The following is an 11,061-nucleotide window of genomic DNA, read 5'->3' as shown; positions in this document are numbered from 1 at the left end:
GATAGAAGATAATCTCAGGGTCAAAGACAGAATAGATCTAATAGGAAAGAGGAAATAATCATTTAGAACAAATCCAAGAAATAAGAAATGATCTTGCCAGAACTTCAAGACTCAGATAGAAGATCAAATTTCGGGGGGATAGGTATCAGGAAGGAGAAGAGCAAGAAATATGGGAAATATGGGAAGCATATTACAGAATTCTAGCAGAGAACATGCCAAACATCCAAAGAGATAGGCTCATTCGGAGAAGAGAAGCCTTTAGAAACCAATCAGAATTCTAGAACTGAACAATCCACCATGATATCATAATCCATTAGAGGATTATTAAAGATCAAGGAAGGATTCTTAAAGATGCCATAGAGAAAAGATTGATTATTTATAAAGGATATACAGTCAGAATAAATACAGGTTTCTTAGGTGATATGGTAAAAAGGAAAGCCTGGCATTATATATGACAAACATTAAAGGTAAACAACTACCAACCATGAATACAGTCCCAAACCAACTCTCCTTTACATTTAAAGGATATATAAACATATTTCATGACAAAGAAAACTTGAAATAACGTATGTCCACCAAATTACCAGGAAAGAATATAATCAAATATATACTACATAGAGAAGATCAAGAAGAAGAGGAACTGGTTATATAAAATGCTCCCTACCAGAAAATGAGGTAAATATGTTAAGAGTAGATGAGGCACAGCTCCTAATAACAGGTGTATAACATAGCAGGACTTATCAGATATTTCTGTCTTAACCCTCAATATCAATGGACTTAAATTTCCAAATAGAATACATAGATTAGATAGTAGTATCAAAAACCAAGATGCATCATCCATTTAGTATCTGTGAGAGACACATTATCAAACACATTCTATGAAGCTAGAATTAGACTCCTCGCCAAATCACATAGGGATTCACCAAAGAAAGAGAACGATGAACCAAACTCTTTGATAAGCATTAATGCAGAACTTCTTAATAAAATTCTCATTAACAATTTCAGCAACTAACTAAAAAAATCATATGGTATGATCAAATAGGATTCATCTTGGATACGATTTGATTCAATATTCTTGTCAATAAACATAATACGAACCATCAGCAGAAGCAGGGACAAAAAACACATGATCGTTAATAGGGTGTAGAACTAGCTTTTAACAAGCTCCAATACCCCTTTATGATTAAAAGGTCTGAAAACCTAGGAATGCATGGAACATTCCTCAATATTAAACTGAGTATGTATATGATAGAGATAATTAGCATTTAGCTAAGTATGGAAGCATGAAGACATTAACATGAAGAATGAGAAAAGGATGTTCACTCTCTACTACTCTTCAATATGATAGTGGACTTTCTTGCAAGAGCAATAGACAAAAGAAAAACATAAAGCAGATCCAAATAGGGAAGAAGTAAAACTATCCCTTTTTACAGATGAAATGACCCTGTATTTAAAGGAGCCTATGGATTCCTCCCTCAAGTTAGCAAAGGTGATGCTAACCTTCATCAATGTAGCAGGATATAAAAACCACAAGAATCAGTAGTTTTTCTGTTACCAACAATGGGAAGATCCACGCTGAAATCCAAAAAACAACCTCATATACTAGCCTCAAAATCAAATCAAATCTAAACAAAACAAAACAACAACAACAAAACTAGGAATTAATTAACTAAAATTGTGAAGGACCTATATGTGAAAACTTTAAAAATATAAAAAGGGAAATTGAAGGAGATTCAAGGAAATAGAAAGTCTGTCAATGTTCCTAGTTGGAAGAATTAACATTTTGAAAACTGCAATACTTCCCCTAAACAATTGGCATTGCAATACTCATCAAAATCCCAACAATATTTTCAATGTAGAAGAGAAAGCAATGCAACTATAATATTCAATTACAAAATTACAGATGAAACAGAATGCTTAGAAATGAATTCATAGGACTATAGTCATCTTACACACACACTCACACACACACACACACACACACACACACAATGGAATTATATTCACCCATCAGAAAGATGACTTTTCACCAGTGGTAAGGAAAATGAAAGGTTTGGGAAAATTATGTTAAGAGAAAAGAGAAAGGAATGCAGACTCAGAGCAATATAGTTTTCATGGATTCCTTCATTTATTGTAGCTAGAAGATGCATACAAATCTTTAAGTAAAAAAGACAGATTCTACCTCGTCCATCAGAATGGACATTACTAAGAAAACTAACAATAGCAAACGCTGGCATGGATGTAGCCAATTGGGAACTCGATTACTCTGTTGATTGGAAATTAAACATGTTCAACCACTGTGGAATGCAGTAAGAGTTTCCTGAAATGAGTAAATACAGATCTCCCTTAAGACCCAGTAATTCCCCTTATGGGTAGTAATCCAATAGATAACAAACAAGCTCACATGAAAGCTACCAGTATAACCATGTTCAGAGCTCAGGCCCAGAGTTCAAGGACTGGAAAAAAGTTACCACTGCTGGTATTTGTTTCTGCAAATATGAACCGTTCTATATAAGATACCAAATCAATCTATTTGCAGTAGCTAGATTAGGACTTAAATGTAGTGGGTGATAAAATGGCTCCTTTGTTGAATGTTAGCAAGAGATGTAGGTAGTCCATGAAAGGGAGATTTTCTGTTGTTGCTGATTGAGGGGCTTGAAGTCTGGACTTGGGCACTGTCCCTGAACTCTTCAACTCCAGGTGGGTGCTCTACCACTTGAGCGACAGTGCCACTTCTGGTTTTCTGATGGTTAAATGGAAATAATATTCTTTCTTGCCCAGGCTGGCTTTGAACCGTAGTCCTCAGATCTAAGCTTCGTGAGTACTTAGGATTACAGCTGTGAGCCACTGCCATGATTTTTAGAAAAGAAAATCCACCTCTTCACCTGTGTCTAAACCTCAGATATTACTATTAGAACATGTCACCTTCATCTCATTTCATCAGACATTTGTAAATTCTCTCTTTTCCTTCATGTGGTAATACTGTAGTCAATATCAACTCAGCTGGGGGACTGGATCAATTGAAGGTAATTGCTAGCACCTAATTTAAGAACTTTTACATCAAAAGAAATGAAACCCTCATTTGGAATAATTGTTTTCTCTTTTTATTACAAATCTGTGCTTGATTACTTCCTAATGTGATATTGGACTTCCTAATAGAGTGATGAAATTTTCTTTCTTTTCAACCTTCTCCCACATCTGGTCAAATATTTAAAAATTCAAAGATTTGCACTGATAATTGATTAAGCTGACTTCTAAGAAAATGTGCATTTTTTGAATTTGGTCTTCTGTCTTGTTCTTACATGCACAAGGGTTCTATGATTTATTTGTTCTACAAGGAATTCTACTTTCCAATCTTTGTGTGACCAATTTTAGTCTCTCTGATCAGTCTTTCAGTCCTTTCTCTGGAGTCTCATTTGAGTCTGCCTCATAAAAAATATATTAATTATCAGCTAAATGACTCTCAGCTTCTGTTTTTTGCCTGACTCCATATAGGCTGTCATAGCAACCCTGCCTGGCTGTGCTTACTGGAGTGTGTGTGTGTGTGTGTGTGTGTGTGTGTGTGTGTGTGTTTTGTTTTAGATGTCTAGGATTACTATTCAAGGTAGTAGTTTCTCTGGGCCCTGTGATGCCCTGGTCTAGAGTCAATGGGTTTTTCTCCTAAAGATACAAAGAACAATTGACTAAATTCCTGTTAATTGTCTCAAAATGAGGCAATCAGGCATCCTTGCAAAGCCATCAATAATGCTTTGTAACCACTTACCGAAGTCATCTATCAAGATGGCTTTTCAAGGTTGACTGTGAAAAATGTTCATTTCCAAGTAGGCACCACAAAGCAGATCATATTCCTGGGATCAGAAATTTGGAAGAAAGGTTCCCATTCCTTCCTTCTCTTATGATAGATCAAACAGTAATATTTTTCAGTTGTGGCCAGCCTGGATCACATATTCCCAAGAATATTCTGTAGTGTAAAAGAGGACCAACTCTCAAAATAATGGTGTAAATACTTGTCTACTACAGACTGATTTATCTTGCTTTTATCTATTGTTATTTTCATTACTTCAAACACATGGATAATTTATATTGGGATTAGAGAAAGGATTAATGGAATAAACATTCAGTTTACTTTCATATATCCAATATAATACACTTAACCCATAATGGACAAATAAATCCAACTCTATAAACAATGTCAGGAATATAAAATAAGCCATAATACATATAATCTGGCACACAAATTCAGTCTCTCTGTAAATATTTATTTGGTATGAAATAATAAAAATTTAATTAATGAATATGACTTTTAAGAATCATCTGAAATAGTCCTCGTGTATATAATTGTAAATAATTTAATAGATGTAACCTAGACAAGAATTTAACATGCATGTAGAAATCAAATTTCCACAATTTAAGCTATATGAGAGGGGTCATACCCTCGTGTACTATGCAGTGTGAATTTTACCACAGTGCTGAATCGTTCCAACTAATACCAACAGTCATGTGCAATAATTTATTATTTGCTGTTAAGATGAGTGCTAAATGTAGAATACACTTTGAATTATTACATTAAATTACAGAAATGAAGGAATAATGATATGTTATTTGTTTAAACTCTAATGCTTCTCAATTTTACAATTCATAAATATATTATTAAAATTATTTTCACTTTCTTCTTTTCTATAGCTGCTGAAATTAAAATTATATATTAAACTTTCAATATTAAGAAATCAATAATAAATAAACTATTTTTAAAATGATATACTATTAAACTGTGATTTGAATTTTACTTCAAACAAATTGTGATCTAAACAAGTCAATAGAATTAAGGGTGATCATTTTTAAAATTAGCAGCTTGTTTTTTTTATTTTATTTTATTTTTTGGGTCCAATCATGGGCCCTGAACTCGGGGCCTGGGTGCTCTACCTCAGCATTTCAGCTCAAGGCTAGCGCTTTACCACTTGAGACACAGCACCACCTCCGGCTTGTTTATTTTTGCTTATGTGGTGCTGAGAAATCAAACCCAGGGTCTCAGGCATGCAAGGCAAGCACTCTTCTACTGAGTCACCTTCCCAGCCCAGCAGCTTGTTATTTGTTTCCTAATTGTGTCATTTGTTATTCTTGGTCCAAGTCATCTTTTCATCTTAATTGTTTAGTTTTCTATTTTATCTCTATTGGTTTGCTGATTATGCATTATGTTTAACCTTCTTAATGACTGACATGAGGCTGAAAAGCTGTATGCTAGATTATTACTTGCTATGTTAATGTAAAATTACTGCTTTCCACAGCTGTTCTACTCTACGATACTGCAGTATTTCCCCCAGTTCCATCTCCTGTATTGCTGCTCTCATATATTTCATTTTATTTTTTATTTAAATTTCATTGTCAAGGTAATGTACATATGGGGATATAGTTACATAAGTAAGGTAATTAATTTATTTTTTTTCTAATTTGTTACCCTTTTCCCTATTTTTCTCCCTCTTCGCTCCCAGCACCCTCCCCTCCCCCAAGATTGTTTACAGCATATTGTCTTGTGAATACTATTGTTGCATAGGTTCCCCCTTTGTCCTTTGTCTCACCATTTTGGTTTTTTTCCTTTCCCTTCCCTAGTTCAGATCAACATATTTAAAATACCCAAGGTATAAAAATCAAATACAGTGACTACAGGGGATAAACCATAAGTGGGGAAAACACAAAAAGATCAAAAGAAATCACATAGTTCATTAAGAACAACCACAACAAAGAACATGTCTTGTAGTTCAGTTCACTTGGAATCAACTTATTCGATCATATGTACACAGCTATTGAGCTATTCTGCTCATCTACTAAGATTATTCTTGATGTACACAATAATGCTCCCTTATTACCCAGTAATCCCACTTCTGGGCATATAACCAGGTGATCAAAACAAGGCCACAGTAAAGCTATTACTGTGTATCACAGTAATATTTACCAAAAATGACACACACACACACACACACACACACACACACACACACACACATAAACACATGTGCAAAACTATGCTTCCATCACAGAGAATGTGACCACCTCATTTGTAACAAAATGGAAGATCTTGGAAAAAATCATATTAAGTGAAGTAAGCCAGACTTAAAGAAACCTAGGTTCCATGGTTTCCCTTATTTGTAATAGTTAGTTTACATCAAGGATAATCTCATGTATTTTAATTTGACATTTTGTTCTATGTTGAGCGTGCAACAGTATTGTTATATTGTTTGTTATTATTTCTGCAAATAGGCAGGTATACTTAAAGAACTACATTAATCTTACCATTATTGAAGGAAGAAAAACTAAAAGAGTAACCACTACTAGGAAGAACAACTCCTACTTACTTAGTATCATTCTTATGTAAGGCCAATGTTGTCCCCTGTATCTTCATGTTGTACATTACAACTCTGTACCTGGTCATAATGTATATCTAGTATCTTATGCATAAATTCCCCAGAAGTTCCACTTTGCTTTACTTAAAAAAAAAAATCTGTCTTAATGTTTGCGAATGCTGTGTGTGTGTGTGTGTATGTGTGTGTGTGTGTGTGTGTGTGTGTGTGTGTGTGTGTGTGTGTGTGTTTCCAAAGATCAGAACATAACATTTTTCTTCATTTCGAATACATCTTTCAGGTCATTGTAAGTTGTGGCTAATGGGAGAAATCTCTTGTTATTTTAAGGATGAAACAAAAAGATATTTGTGCATGTACAACAGTTGCTTTATTAATGTAGTTGAACACAGAACTTCAATTTATATGTTGGCTGTTGTGAATAATGTGAATAACAATGAACTACAGATATATTTACGAGTTACCCAGAGAAAAATAATCACATGATTGGTGGATCAGATGATATTTCAACTACGATTTCTTTAGAAAACCGCATACTACTTTCTACAAGGAGAATATTAACCTGTATTTTGACCAAGGGTGTAGAAAATTTCCTTTTCTTCACACTCTCACCAACATTATTATCTTTTATTCAAAAGGTAATAAAGGGCAAGTTTTTATTATCTTCACTACCCCAGACTGGCTTAAGACTGAAATCCAACCACCTAAATGATTGGAATTACATACCTTTACCACCACACCTGGTTCCTTTGATTTATTTTGATAAGAGTTCTAATAGTTATAAAGTAGTATCATAGTAATTTTGAATTACATTTCTCTAATGACTTCTGCTCACAAAGCATTAAGCCAGCACAGAAGTTGTATTAAACACAAATGTGTAAACCCCTGGTGATATAGAGCGGTTTATGGAAAACATGTCTATTCGAACTTTTGTCCATTTTTAATCATTTCTTGTTAATCTCATCTTTAATCTCTCTATACAAAAATAATTAATTCAAGGTAGTAAAAAGGAAAAAATTAAGCAACTCCTAACATTTTTCAATTTTCAATAACATGATATTGCTTAAATCATTTTCTGTTTATGCTTGAGACTATATAACAATTTAGTTAGTCCTTCTACATAGCTATATGTATTTTATTCATTTTACATTGATAGCTTTTTCTAAAGCCTGCGTGTCTAATTTTGGTGTCTTTCAGTCTTAAGTAGTTCAGATTTCAAACTGAAGAATAAATGGAAGTAAACAAACAAAAAATACAGTTCTTCTCATCTGATAATGCCTCTACAAGAATGAGAAAGAGTTCATCATTCTAAGGACCCTTAATTCTTAAGATAACATTTGCTATAATGCTAATGTTATTACCATTTTCGTGTTGGGAAAAATTGTAATTAAAGGCAGTAAGTGCATGGCCCAAGACACACAGTGAGGAAGGAAATGAGTCAAGTTTTCCAAAAGTCTTTCAGCAATACACAAAAGGTAGATAAACTCTCTCCATTCTCTGACACTCTTAATTCAATATTCATATTGTCCAAGAAATAATAGCATAGCAATTATTGCCATGGTGAATGTTTTCTGTTACATTTTTCTTCAACACAGACTGTGTTGGTGACATTGGGTTAACATGCACAGAGCTGAGCTTAAAAATTATGGTTCAAGGAGAGGCAAATATCTTCTGTCCCATAGTTCCAGTACTGTTTTTAAAAAGTACTAAATCTTTTATATATCATCACTTACTGTATTTTAAGATTTCAAGAATGAAAAAAAAATACATATAATCACTCCAAAATGCTTTACAACTAGGAGATGATAAAACAGGCCTCTGTGAAGTAAATTTTCTTCTACTTTTAAAATTATTCTGAATGCCTTGTGCTGGTTTGTCACACCTGTAAACCTAACTACTTGGGATAACTACTCAGGAGCCTGAGATGTGTGGATAACATTTGGAAGCCAATCAGGGCAAAATAAATTCATGAGATTATTTTTCAAAAATTTTAATGAACTAACAAAGGGCCAGGAATGGAGATGTAGATCATATAGTAGCTCACCAATCTAGAGAGAAAGACATAACGAGACCGTGAAGCCCTGATTTTAAACTCTGAGCATGCCAACACGCAGGAATGCACACACACTCACTTTTTCAAAATATCTTCATATCAGTGTTTTGCATTAATTTCTTTGTTAATGATATTATATGGGTAAAGTAGGCAAAATAAACTCTTCCATCTAAAAACATTTTTATACCTTTTTGTTGTAAAAATACTGTACAGAGGGGTTATAGTTACATGAGCAAAGTAATAAGTATATTTCCTATCAAGCTTTGTTACCTCCTCCTTTGTTTCTCCCCCACCATTCCTTCCCTTCCACCTCCACAAGTACACTCCTCACACCCCCAAGCCCCACCCAATGTCCCCAACCTAAATTGTAAAGTTCGTTCTTCAAAATAATGTCTTGTGCATCTATTGTTAGACAATGGGTAAAACTGTATTCCTACCTATTTAAGCATGTTGTTTTTTCCCTTTCCCTCCCCAAATTAGAGAAGTGTATATACAAGATGCAGGTGTACCAACATCAAACAAAGTGAAAATAGGGGTTATATTGTTGGGGAGGAACGTATAAAAAACAAGAACAAAATCACTTCGTACATTATAAATATGTGAGAAACAACAGCAAGAAAGAAAAAACCACTTGTGTCTCTATCTTGGGGGTCATTTAGCTTAACATTTATTTATCTATTCATATATACATAGCTTTTCAACTTTTCTGCTTATCGCAGACATACACTAGTTATTGCAAATAAGGGATACCATGGGACCTATGTTTACTTGGACTTGGCTTACATCAGTTAATATAATTTTTTTCCAAGTCTTTCCATTTCCTAAAAATTGGGCGATGCCATTCTTTCTGATAGAGGCATAGAATTAATATATATACACATATATATGTATATATATAGTATATGTGTGTGTACACACATATACACACAGAACATTTTCCTTTTTTGTTTTTTAGAGCAACTTAGTTTTCCACCTTCACCATTTTTTCAAATGTTTTTATTGTGGTTAAGTGGTTACATAATTTCCCAAATTTCACAATATTGTGGGATAGTGATGCTTAGTTAAAGTCACAAACACATTCTAACTTTGATGGAGCAAATTGTCTATCATGGTCTACAACACTTATGAGGTCTATGAGCTTGGCAATAGAGTTATTTCTTCCATAGGTATACTTTTTTGTTTTGAAATATGTATATTTCTTTTGTTTTGCATAGCATCCGCTGTTCCCTCTTTCCCACTTGTTCCCTCCCTCCCTTCAGTGACATTGAGTTGCTTAGTTCATTTTGTTCAATGTCCAGTGCAGCTGATGGATCCCACGTTGTATGTTTTTCCCTGATTCCCTCTAGTTCTGTGTTGTCTTCCTGGTTTCCCTTCAGTGTGCAAATATGATCAGCAGAATAGGGTTATTTAGTAGTGATTCAATCAGATGAGTGAAAGTCTTTGGTTTCTTAAGTGTTGTAATTTTGTTGTATCACTTTACATTTTGGATTTAACCTCCACTTACCATGGAGACCATTTGCTGTTTGTCTCTTTGCTTTTGTCTTACCTCGCTCAACATGATTTCCTGTAGCTTGACTGATTTCCCTGCTAATGCCATTATTTTGTCCTTTATAATGGCTGGAAAATATTCCATTGTGTATAGTTACCATAGTTTTTGGATCCATTCATCTCTGGTGGGACATATGGATTGTTTTCATGTCATGGCTATTGTGAACAGTGCTGCAATAAACATGAAGGTGCATGTGTCCTTGAATATTGGTACCTGTTGTTCAGGATAGATGCCTAGAAGTGGTATGAGTGGGCCATAAGGAAGGTCAATATTTAGCTTTCTGAGGACTCACAAGACTGCTTTCCAACGTGGTTGTGTAAGTGTACGTTCACACACACACACACACACACACACACACACACACACACACACACACACACACAGAACGTTTTCTTGATCCATTCTTCTACTGAGGGGAATCGGTGTTGGTTCCATATCTTAGCTATGGCAAATAATGCTACAATAAACATTGTTGTGGTGGTAGTTTTAGTATGGGCTTGTTTGTGATCATTTGGGTGAATGCCCAAAAATGGGATTGCTGTGTAATAGGGGAGCTCTATGTGGAGTCTTTTGAGGAACCTCCAAACCGCTTTCCAAAGTGGATGAACAAGTTTACACTCCCACCAAGAATGCAGTAGGCTTCCCTTCTGGCCATATCCCTTCCAGCATCTGTTGTTGTAAAAATATGGAACGATTCATTAATTTGCATGTCATCCTTGTGCAGGAACCATGCTAATCTTCTCTGTATGTTCCAATGTTAGTGTATGTGCAGGCAAATTGAGCACAGAACATTTTTTTATATATAAAGTGTAATTGATTTTCTTAAACTAGACAATTCAACAAAAAGTAAGTTCAAAAGAATTGTGAAATTTTACAACCATGTATTTCTTACATAGGCACACATTTAAGAACAAAGTCAAGATTGACATACCAAAAACAAAATAATTCCAGATATTTGTTGTTCATGAGTTGTGTAGGAGGAGGAATTCAATTATTCTACACAAGGCACCTGTCATAATGTTCATTGCAGCAAATGTTAAGGTTTGTTAAAAGTTTTAATGTTTTAAATATGTTTCATTTTAGGATTTGCTTATATACGGCAAAAT

General features: G+C 34.4%; 1 non-coding gene across 1 annotated transcript; it reads right to left on the bottom strand.

The window, feature by feature from the left end:
• Window positions 1-10,634: 10,634 nt before the first annotated feature.
• On the bottom strand, window positions 10,635-10,740 carry LOC122098206. The gene has a single exon (XR_006145686.1). It is a non-coding gene; the product is annotated as a U6 spliceosomal RNA (small nuclear RNA).
• Window positions 10,741-11,061: the final 321 nt, after the last annotated feature.

Source organism: Dipodomys spectabilis, unplaced genomic scaffold (genome assembly GCF_019054845.1).
Source record: "Dipodomys spectabilis isolate Male_0828 unplaced genomic scaffold, ASM1905484v1 ptg000463l, whole genome shotgun sequence".
NCBI lineage: Eukaryota > Metazoa > Chordata > Mammalia > Rodentia > Heteromyidae > Dipodomys > Dipodomys spectabilis.
The sequence above is the reverse complement of the archived record's forward strand: the minus strand, read 5'-3'. Positions and strand labels throughout refer to the sequence as shown.